This window comes from Zingiber officinale, chromosome 5A (genome assembly GCF_018446385.1).
Source record: "Zingiber officinale cultivar Zhangliang chromosome 5A, Zo_v1.1, whole genome shotgun sequence".
Taxonomy (NCBI): domain Eukaryota; kingdom Viridiplantae; phylum Streptophyta; class Magnoliopsida; order Zingiberales; family Zingiberaceae; genus Zingiber; species Zingiber officinale.
The window spans coordinates 13,574,608-13,586,962 of NC_055994.1; the positions used below are offsets into that span (position 1 = coordinate 13,574,608).

The 12,355-nt window shown below is 39.2% G+C and overlaps 1 non-coding gene across 1 annotated transcript; it reads left to right on the forward strand.

Annotated features, from left to right (window-relative positions):
* The first annotated feature begins 9,450 nt into the window (after nucleotides 1-9,450).
* LOC121983616 lies at nucleotides 9,451-9,556 on the forward strand. Its single transcript, XR_006112643.1, has one exon. It is a non-coding gene; the product is annotated as a small nucleolar RNA R71 (small nucleolar RNA).
* Nucleotides 9,557-12,355: the final 2,799 nt, after the last annotated feature.

The window sequence follows — 12,355 nt, forward strand, 5'->3', positions numbered from 1 at the left end:
CAACTCCTTGATGAATTTGTCCCAACGCAAGTTGATCTCGACGTTGAGAGTTTGCATCGGCTCCTTCTGAAAGACCTGAATCAATAGAGCTCCAAAGATTTTGAGCTTTTAAATGTGTAGACATCATTATCTGCCAATAATTATAATCGAGCTTCCCATCTAATTTGGGACCAGACCAAACAACATTAAAATTGTTTGTCATATTTTACTACAAAAAAAACGAGCTAGAAGGTTACCGGCTCTGATACCACTTTGATAACACTCAAATGAAGAAGAGTCAAAGAAAACACCTGATAGCACTTAGATGAATAAGAGAAAGATAGCAGAGAATTAATGTACTATTGGTTTCTCATTAAAAGTTCATACAAAGCATAGGCTATACATATGTCTTTATATAGCAGTAAGAAAAAACAATCTGATCCTAAAATTATGCATCTAGATCTAGCCTTAGCCTTTCATTTATTCAAAGCATATCCATTAAATACGGATATATTCTATCTTAATTATGACTTGATTTAAATAATACAACAGGTGCTGAATGGAATGTTATCTAGAGGCAACTTCGGTGGACGCAACGACATTATGATTGGGCTTGGACAATTCAAGCCTTTCAGTGCGCTGAGATTTAAATAATAAGTGTAGTTTAAACATCAAAAGCAGAATGGCGGCAACCATCAATCAAAGTCCTGATGAACAACTTCCCTTTGCATTTATCAAAGGGACTACTGAAGTGAAGTGATTAGCTGGTGCTATTACAATTAAAAAAGAGGTCACATTGCTGTCTTTTCAGGTAGGTAGTTGCTTTAATAAGTAACAGCGTTCCTGTATATCCATTGTAGGTACTGCTAACAATGTTCAATATACAAATTCAGAGGTTTAAGATAGATCAAACGGAAATTTGGATTCATGCTGGATATAGTTTGATCACCAGAGCAATTATCACAAATGTACCAATATGTTTTCAGTTAGTGATAGAAAACATAAAAAGTTTAGAAGCTCTGTTGCCATGGATGTGAGGCAAACTAGATACACACTTGAACTAACTCTGAAAGTACTTTTTACCTCAGGATGTTGGTAAGTTCCAGCTTTTGAAGTTCAAGGTCTTTTTTGCTAGTACTAGACATCTAAAAAATGGAGAGAGCGATCCAATCTCATATTTACCACTGGACTTGGCAATTGACCATCAGATTATATGGAAGACTTATCTATAGTAATTATTAAATATTTTAAATCATTTAAAAAATCTGTAACTAGTTTTTTTTTCTTGCTATACTTTCTACGTATAACTATAGAAATAAAAGTGCTGCAAAGTGTAGTGCCCCACGAATATAGCCGAGTTGATACTCAGATTGCAGAGTTTATTTATGTCTCATCTCCACTTGAACATTATTAAGAACCATATAAGCAACTGTTGATTGTCTATTGCCATTGTTTAACCTCATTGTTTGAATTGATTTTTATTGTTTCTGCTTGGCTTATTATGGCCACGTAAAGACAAGAACTGAGTAAGTCGAATTACTTTATAGGCCAAATTTAAAAGATCCTATAAAGTAACTATAAGGCTACACTTGATTGTTACCAGATAAGACGTACAGGAGTTTCTTATTGAGATAAAAGTTTAACTGCATGATCAAGAAACCAGAGTTTCTTAATGAAATAAAAGTTTAACTGCAAGAAGAAGTAACCACTTGCTGTGCCAAAAAGTAATGAAAACCAAAAGTCAATGAGAATGCAACTGAAATCAATTTGATCACTAGTGATTCAAACTGTTGAGCATAACAAACCGCTGTAAACAGGCATATCAAGAAAAAACTCAAATACAATCTTCCAAGATGCTAATTGTATGAGTTGTTTAGTTTACAAAATAAAATTATAGCTTTATATTCTTATGGTAATTTGTGACGAGTATTCTGCATGTAGGAAGTCATTATATGATGAATCCAATAGAATAGACACATTTCCACTCAACTAACGAGGACATAAAGTCTCTAAAAGTGCTAGAAACCTTGAAATAGTAAGCACAATGAACAAAGTCAAGGAAATCTATGTATTAGTACTTTTAGGTGGTTGGATGAAAGACAATTTAACAGATAGCCACCAAGCGCATAGATGTCAGAGGTCTTAATCTCTTTACAGGGAGGGCACGACTGTGGAGATCAATCACCGACATATGACTGTTGTATTTCGGAATGTACTCGGTGGGCGAACCTGGGCCAGGACTAGTCAGGCGAAGCCTGGATACCTGGATTATCAACAAAAAAAAAAAAAGTGAGAGGTCTTAATCTATTGCAATGATAAAAAAAGCCGACAGATATATACATAAGGAAAACAGGATACAAAGCCAGCTTTCCTTCTGGGATTTACTGCTGCACTCATTAAAGGATATGCTGCCCAACAGAACCATGCCAATGTAATGGAGACCACCACTACCTTAAGTATAGATGCCAACTAGGGCTCCTACATCCAAGGAAAGAGACAGTAGCCAAGAAGACTCAGACTTTGGAAGAAGATAATATGGCCACCTTGACAAACAAATAACATATCATCACAATCCAATTTACCATACAACACTATAGGACAATAAAGCAAAAAAAATTGAAACAATAAAAATTAGGCAGTGTAGGCGTGCCAGGTTGCTCACCAGAAGTAGTACATTCGTTGTCAGAATAATAGCACCAACAGCAAGGATTGCAAATGCAACAGCAAAGACTTCATACTGTAAATATGAGCACCAAAGCATCGAAATATGCAATTTATCCAAGGAGAAGATTTTGACAACAAAACAACAAAATATTGGGAACCATTAGAATTGATCATAAAGGGACAGAAATCACAGAGAAAACTATAATATACCAAAAATATATATAAGAATTAAAACTATTAAAAATGGGACATAATTAAATTTATTTAGAAAAATAAATTTATATTAGTAACAAATTAAGAGAGAAATAGGTATATGAATTTATAGAAATTATTGAAAATTTTCTAAATTTAAAATTAATCTTTTTGTATTTTATGGGAGTAAATGGGTAAGCGAAAAAACTTGTTTAAAATACCCAATTAAAGTGGTAGTTGACTGAATATAAATCCTAAGTTTGTTTAATCAAATCTAAGTTCTATTCTTTCTCCACCACCCCTTTTCTCTTCGCGTCTTGCCCCACGCATGCAGCATTTTCGCAGTGAAAATGACGACGCCGCTCGACGTCTCTCCTCCCCCAACGCCAACGTTGGTCGTAACCGACCGTTGCCTAGTCCAAGCGGCTGGACAGTTTTGCCTTTTACTTGTGTGCCCGCGTGTCTCTATGGTTGTCGCCTCATCAACTGCCACAATCTCTACCGTTGCACATGCACTTGCTTTCTCTCTCCTCCCTCAACCCTAATCGTCGACCTTCTTTGCCTTGCTAATGGCTTGTCGACACTTGCTTCTTGTTCCCTCAATCAAGCAGATGCCACGAGAACGATATTGTAAGGAAATATATTGCTAAACACGCAAGCGCGCAGCGGAAAAACATATTTCCTCCAGAAGATCCATGTGAAGGGAAAGAGAAATTCCTACATATACTAAGTTTTCTAACATAGCATGAGAGATTATGCCTTTGGGCTGCGTTTGGTAGCCTGTAATCTATCATGTAATGTAATCCAGATTACATTACAAAGTCGATTATTTTGTTTATTTGATTTAAAACTTGTAATGTAATATAATCTGGATTACAAAAGGTAGTGAAGATTTGTAATCTGGATTACAAAGCAAATGCTATGTAATCGGATTACATTATGAGGTCATTATTTCACCAAAGTTTAAATGCCGAATATACCCCTAGTCTGTTGTCGACCGCCGCCCGCCACCGGTCTCCGACCTTCGTCGTCGGCCGCCGGCCGGCCGCCGGTCGTCGGCCGTCGCCGGTCGCCGGCCGGCCGTCGGTCGCCGCCGGTCACCGGCCGCGCGGGCGCCGCTTGTCGATCATCGATCGCCAGCCGCCGATCGCCGTCCGCCTCCGCCATCGTTGCCCGCTGGTCGTCGCCCGCCTGCCGTCGCCCATCGCCGCCGATTGGCGAAGACGGTGGCCTGCTCTGGCGACCGACGGTGGCGACGGCAGCTGGTTGCCGATGGCTTCTGCAAACTTCGACAGAGGTGTGGCGACCGCCGATAGAGGTCACAGGATATTTTTGTCATTTTATAATAATATGAATTACATTCCTTATAAAAAATAATGGACACCAAACAAAAGAATGCAATCACCTTTGTAATCAAAGATTACATACATTACATTACCAAACGTAGTAATGTAATCAAAATTATATTACATTACATTACAAATTTGATTACATTACAAGATAGATTACATTACATCCAACCAAACGTAGCCTTGGTGTGTGCTCAAGGACTCCCGACAGTTCAGATCACAACACGATCTCACGTTCGCGCCTCTACAGTATCCACACGAACAAACATTTGTTTGTCTCACAAACTCACAAGATGGAGAAAGGTACATGAAGCCAGCATGATCAATACAGTATATAAATAAACAACAATCAAAACATGCAAACATGGCATCTAGTATCTGCTACGTATCATGGATAACAACGAAGGACTGTATAGATATGGAGACGAATATCTCAAAGATCGAGTGGAAGTATCGAGCGTAGGAAAATAAGAGTGGAGTCAAGGTAAAAACAGTTTCTTATCCTAAATAGTTCATGCACCAAGTTCAAAGAACTAAAGAGTCAAAGTAAGAAGTACCCGCCTTAAATATGTAGTCTGAACCAAAACATGCCCCGTCACGTCAACCGTCTCAATCAACGTCCTGTACCAGCGCACACAAACAGCTATCTTCTGTCCAAACAGTTCACTATCAAAAGAAACCTAGTTTAACATCGAATATAGACTCCTAACTCTCAAATCAAATCTGTCCAGCAGCCTTCTGATTCAATAGCAATAGGCAAGAACACATCAAAACTCAAATCTCGTTCTACCAATCGATACTAGAAGTCCGGAACCATCATGAAAATAAAGCAACAACAGAGACAATCCCCAATTAATCTTACTATACTACAACCTAATAAGATTAGGTTTATACATGATTCATCACCAAAATTCATCCAAATCAGCATATCATTTAATCTAAATCTTAAATCAACTAGGCATCATGAATAAATTAATCCAACTAGAGAAATCAACTCATAATTGAATCTCTAATCCGAAACCAAATAGATCAAGCAACCTTAACCATTTAATCTCCAATTAGTGTTTACTAGAAACATAATCAATCCAATACCGATTGTAACCAATCCATACTTAGCCTTATATTGAGCATAACTTACCCAAATTTGAAGCCTTAGGCGGTGATTCACAGCCGGAGACAACTTGCTGCCAGTAAACCTGACTGGAGTGAGGTGGAAGTTGCTGGAGAAGATCGTTGTTGGAACTTGCAAGACTCAACCCAAATCCAAATCTAAGAGGAAGACGGGAGCTACAGTAGTCGGCAAACAACCCAAATCAGAAGCCTCCTAATACAAGAATTCAGATTACTACCAATATGAGACTAACATGTCTTACCTTAATATAGATTTGTAGCTTCCCCTATGTCAGAAATCCAAATGCTACTGTGGTGCAGAGCTAGGGCAGAGACAAAGGTTTCTCGGCGTCAACTATTAAGGCTCGCAGCTGTCGGCGATCTAGGGAAGAGATGGGAGAGAAAAGCTCGGCACTGCTTGGCTAGCTCCTGTCGTGGCCAAAGGTGGCAATGGATTGGGTGGCGACTTCCAAGAGATGGCAGCTGGAGGACCCATGACGATCGGGAAAGGGAGACATCGTAGCTAGCTCGAAGTCACGTGAAGAGCACTGGACGGTGATCGGTCAAGAGTGGGCAACGGTGGTGCTGCGAGGGAGAGATCGCCGGCTGGTGCTCACGTGAGGAGAGGAGAGGTCGGCGGTGGGTTAAGGAGAAAGGGTTTCGGCAAGGGGAGATGAGATCCTCTGTCCCGAAAATATTGTGTCCCCATGTCCCAGCGCCAATCGGACGGCTATGACATTTTCATGATGTACACTGCATCCTTGAGATGTGATTTAGTTCGTCCGATCGGCGCTGGGACATGGGGACACAACATTTTCAGGACAGAGGATATCATCTCCGGCAAGGGCAGTGTCGCGAGATGAAGGCACGGGGGGAAGAAAGGGTCGGCGTAGGTTTTAGGGCACGGGGAGGGAATAAGAAAAGAAATAAAAGTTTTAAATATTTTCTCATTTAAATAGGGTACAGACATTCCCCATAGCTCAATAATTGATCCCCTTAACCTACATCATACGAGCTCCAATTAATTTCCCGAAAATTACTAAAAATTCTAATAAGATTATTTCTCAATAATCCTATTATTTAGTTCTTATTTGGGTGTCATATTTTACACCAACAATATCCCAATTGTCGAAAACTTGATCATCAAACTAACCGTAAACTCATGTATTTACCCCCTAGGATCTCATACACCTATACAAGCTGACCTGGTCAAAATCCAGTACTGAAAATAGTTTCAAACTTGTATCAGTCGATTGAAAAAACTACCAGTCGACTGTCCTTATTAAAACAAACCCACAGAACCATTATGTGTTCAATAAATATTGTTACCAGTCGACTGATAACTGTATTTGTCGACTGGTACCCTTGTCCAGCCCATCTCAACATTTCTAAAACTAATTTCATAAATGCATAAAAAATTTCATAGACATCTAAAAATCTCTAAATTTTGTGGAGAGGTCTGTTTTACTCATGTCTACTTGGGAAAAATACATTTAAAAATGTATCTATCATCAGCCTCAAGATTGACACAAAACCCAAAATTAGCTAAATGGTTCAATTGAACCTTGACCTAAAGTCTTAGTTTTGGCTTCCTCTTGATGTATTTGCTCATACTAAACCACAATGCATCCTTAGCATTGGTTTATATGGCATCTATATATCCAAAATCAATTATCATGCTATATGACCCCAATGTCTTATTTCTAAGCATGAAACGCAAACCATGTGTGTCAATTCCCTATGTTTGAGACTCAAGTCCGTATCCAAACCATTTAGCATACTCCACGGCTCCTCTAGACTCCCAAGTAAAATCCACTTGAGAACCATTGGCCATGAGTCCCAAATTGATTCTTTGAACTCCCCCTAGAGCTCTTAACCTTAGCCACCTCTCTAGGTGACTCATCCACAATTTCTAGGCTACATCGGTGCACCTCCGGTGATACTTGGCCTACGAACCTACCTTTTTAATTTTGGACACCTTGTCTTTGGTTAACTTCTTCTTACCATTAAATGGCTTTCCCTTTCCATTTATTGGCTTCTCCTTACTATAGTCATATGCAACCCTAACATAAGACTTTCCCTTAGCCTTGGAAACATTAGATTGGTATCCTAAACCCGATATATCATTATTGGGTCTTTATCTACCCAACACCATGTTTAATCATGAATCTAGCTAGGATTTTCTCTAACCTATCAAGCTTTACCTTCAAAGCTTGATTTTCCCTTTCTAGGTTCCTAACCCTAGAGTTGGCTTGTCCACATTGGACATTCCTAGACCTACCCTTCCTAGGCATGTGTCTCCCCTTCTTAGATAGTGAGGAAGTCCTGGTGAGTGAAGCCAAACAGTTGAAAATCTAGGTGGTCAAAAGTTTACCGAACACCTGGTGATTAGAAGTTTAAGTGGGTCAAAGGATTGACTGGACACTTGGTGAAGAAGACCCAATAGGTCATGTTTGACTAGAAGCTAGGCAATGAGGAGTCCCAATAGGTTACGATTGAACGAATATTGGGCAAAGAACCCTAGGACTCGAGTTCAGGAGCTACGATTACTGAATCGCTTAGGGTAAGTGATTCAAAAGGCCTTAAGCGATCAGGGTGATCGCTTAAGAGCCTCTTTGTGAGAAAACAGAAAGGGTAAGAATGGATTAGAGTAATAAATTACGCATGCTTAATTGATTATGGTAATCAATTAAGCTAGTTTTTGAGAGTGCATATAGAGGTGCCTAATCAATTATGCTAATCGATTAGGCACATCTTAAGCGATTTGGACAATCACTTTAGAAGCTTTTTGTTTGAATTAGAAGCGGTGGTAAGTGATTAAGCAGAGAAGCTTAATCGCTTACAACTGTCTCACGATCGAGCAGATGGGTTCTTAATCGATTCAGCTAATTGATTAAGAACACTTAAGTGATTAGAGTAATCACTTAAAGTTAAAAATATAGCTATTCTAAGCAGGTTGCAGAGGCGTAAGGGCTTAAGGGAAAAGCTTAAGTGATATATTAAGGTGCCAACAATAACCCTAGAAAAGGGTCTATGACCGTTCCACGTAGAGCTTTCCATGCCAGTTCTTGAGATTTGGGGGAGACGAGTGCTACTGCATTTCTCACCATCAAGAGTATTCCAAAGCAAGAAGATCTTAAGCAAATCAAGGTTCAAAGTGCTAAGTCATGTTTCAATTTGTATTTACATTTGTTTCCTTGTTTCGAGTTATATTTTTGTTCTTGAGCCTGTACAAGGCTTCTCTACCTTTGAATTGTTTCTAACAAGGAGTGTATTCATAGTATAGAAGAGTGCACTATATGCATCCTTGGATTAGTCACCTCATCTTGAGGTGGATACTAAGTAAATCACTTGTGTTAACATTGGGGAGGTTTGCTTCTAGTTTTTCCGTTGTAACATCATCATTAAAGCGAAGTGAGTGAGCTATTCACTCTGCCCCTCTTGCTCCGGGTGTCCCAACAGTAGTTATCTGGGCTACTTAGTTATTGAACATCTTCATATGGTTCTCAAAGTTTTCCATTCTTTGGTTTGGTTGCTTGATGCCATTCTTCATTTTAAGTTGATTTGCTAATATCTCCTCAAGTAGATTTTCAATCCTTGATGGTTGGCAACTCTATTGTTGTTGAGATTGGAAGTTCAGTTGTTGCTCCGGTTGATAGCTCTTTTATTGACCTGGTTGATAACTTTTTTCTTGATTAGTCTTATAGGAGAAGTTAGGATAATTTCTCCACCCGAGATTGTAGGTGTTGGAGTACGGATTATTTTACCTCGAGTTGAAGTTGCCAATTGTATCACATTGTTTAATCTGAGCTAGTTGTGCAGTAACAGCTCCAAGCGGGCAACCTTCTTGAGAATGTTCTGTACCTCCATAGGAGTCGCAAACTCCCATAATTGTGTTCATTGGGTTGGAACCCATTAATTCAAACTTCTTAAACAAAGCACAACCTTTGTAGATATCAAACTTAGAGTATCAAGGTCATATTTATGGGGCATTTTGATTGAATTTATAGAAAAAATAATTCCACTTCTTTCTGATGCTCATTGGTGGTGATTAATTGTCACACTCTCTATTATCTCACCAGATACGGAATCAAGAGACACTTTAGTCTGATAATTGATTTCATTATAGAAAGTGTGGATCACTAACCTTTTTTCCAATCCATGATGTGGAATGATCTGAGCATACTTTTGAATATATCCCACACTTCATAAAGAGATTTCATATCAATTTGTTTGAAATTAGCAATCTGATTTCTCATATGTACTATTTTACTTGGTGGGTAGAATTTGTCTAGGAATGCTTGCTCAGACTGTGACTAGGATGTAATACTGTTAGCTGGTAAAAAAGTGAGCCATAGTTTTGATCTATCTCTCAAAGAAAAACCAAATAGGAGTAGTCTTACCGGATCAGCTAGTACTCCATTCATGCTTATTGTCCCACAAATTTCATAGAAAATCTCCAATTGTCGGTTCAGGTCCTCATGAGCGCCACCACCAAACTGATGTTGTTGGACCATTGTAATCACTGCAAGCTTAATCTTAAAATTATTAGCTCCGATGGTCAGTCTAGTGATACTAGACTGTTGACCTAAGCATATGGTGTTGTTTGTCATGTTTTGTTTAGCTTCTTGCTCTTCTTGATGTTTTTCAAGAATATTCCTTCTTTTGAAGGTCCTTTCAATCTTAGGATCTATAGGTAATAATTCTCCTATAGAATTAAACCATTGTATACAAGAGCAAGAGCAAGGCAAATTAAAATAAATTTGTTTGTATTTTTCTGAATATAAAAGAATATATGTAGGTGTAGAAATTAAAATTATAATAATTAAACGTGCAAAAATTATAGGAATAAAAGTACAAACTATGTACAAAAATAAAATATTTACAATGTCTAGTTAACTTAAGTGTTTGTCACTAATGTCAAATAATCCTCGGTAATGACGTTAAAAGCTTACTACGCTACCATAAGTGCATAGTTATGTCATCAGTAATAAAATATCGATCCCACAGGAATTAATGAGAACTAGTGAGTTCACACAGCTAGCTATCTAGATGATTGAAATATTGGTTGAAGTCTTATGAACTAAGGTTGAAAAGGTAGGAGAGAGAAAGAGAGATTTGAGGAGAACTGGTCAAGGTGAGTGTTCTAGAGGTTTTGTTTCATTGTAATATTGATCAATGTGTTATGGATTGCTCATCTCCTATCTTCTATCCTTATGCAATGTAAGAGTTCTAACTAAATCCTAATACTCCCCAGCGACGGTCATGTCGGAGTGTTGCTCCCTTGATTATTCAATGTTCTTAGGTAGTAGAGATAACCTAAGATGTTCGGTTAAATGATTACCCTTTATCAAATCAGGCTCCCTAGTTATACGATCCTAGATTATACAATACTCCTATTAACATATAATAAGAAACAACCCATTAAGCCTAGTTAGGTTCTTCTATGTACAGAATTACCCTCCTTTTCAAAGTGATTCCTTTGAAAGTCCAATAAAAGGGATACCCCTGGCAGGGGCCCCCCCCCCCCCCCCCCCCCACATACGATCTAAGGCATCCCCTCTACACTGAGCGATCTATACATATAATAAATTAAATATAGAAATTAAGTACAAACACATTACACACACGTTTAATCTAATGGATACAAGCCATAAACATGTCATTAGAAGGGAAATTAAAAAATCCATACAGTTCACATAAATCTTACATTACAATTACTTCCTTAATCCTAGAATAAGTGGATTTACTCTATGACAAGAACATTTGAATCCAAAGGCATTAAGATTAAGATTATAAGCTTCCTAAATAAATCAAAAGAGAAGAGAGAAGGAATGCTTATCCAAGCATGATGTCGGGTCTTCGAATCCAATCCTTATGTCCGGAGAAGATGGAGACGTCAGAAGATGGTCTCGGATCGTCGAGCGTGGAGTGGATGAAGTATGGATCTTGACCTTAAGTCTCCCCCAAGGGGAAACTCTCCTCCCCTTTCAAAGAAGGAAGAACTCTCCTATTTATAGGTGAGGCACAGTCTCGTGAGACATGGGCCGTGTCACAGCTGTGCCAACTTGGCACGACCAAGTCTCAAGAATTCAAATCTGAGGAAGCACGTCCATGTCTCCTGGACACCACCATATCTTGAAATTCTATACCAAAGAAAGCACAGTCATGCCTCTAAGCACGGTCGTGTCACCATTCTTCAGGTTAGGGGAGACACAGCCATGTAGATCCACTTGGCTACCTCCCTACTAGCTTCTGCTAGGTCTAGTTCTTTGCCTTTGAGAGACACGGCAGTGTCATGGGGCACGATCATGTCCTGCCTTCTTCACTGCATAGGAGGTATGATCGTGTAGTCTACATAGCCATGCCCCTTTTGGGCTTTGGACAGCACGTGGCTCCTAGATGTAGGAAGCATGTCCATGCCAGGGGGCAAGGCCATGTCTTGGCTTTTGACTCTTGGTAGCTCTAAAGTATGTTTTATCTCCCTTTTTTCTCCGAATAATCATAATCTATTAATCAAAAAATAACAAAGAATAGATCTTTAACAAAGCGGATAATAATGTTGAAATAATGATAAAATAGGGTGCAACCGCATAGAATGTAATCAAGAAATACAAATAGATGTGCATTAAAACATGGATAAAAGTGTATGCAAACTACGCACATCAGTCACCCAGTCCAAGCAGTCAGACACTTCTGCATTTCACCCATGTGCCCATGTGTCTCTGTGGTCTTTTCCGTGCCCACTACCACAATCTCTACCATCGCACGAGCGCCTACTTTCCCTCTCCTCCCTTGACGCCAATCGTTGGCCTTCTTCTGCCTTACGAACAACCTGTCGTTGCCTACTTCTTGTTCCCTCTACCACGCAGATGTTGCTGCATCATCCTCACTCGTGAGTTGCTCACCCTAGCATCGTCGTGCTGCCAGAGAAGAAGATGGGTACCACTGTTGGAACCCCAAGGTGTTTTGATGTGATCAAACAAGTTAAGTTAGGTCCTATTTTGTCTAACCCTTGTGTCTAAGTTTGCAGGAGCTTAGGAACACAGGAAGTCGAGTGA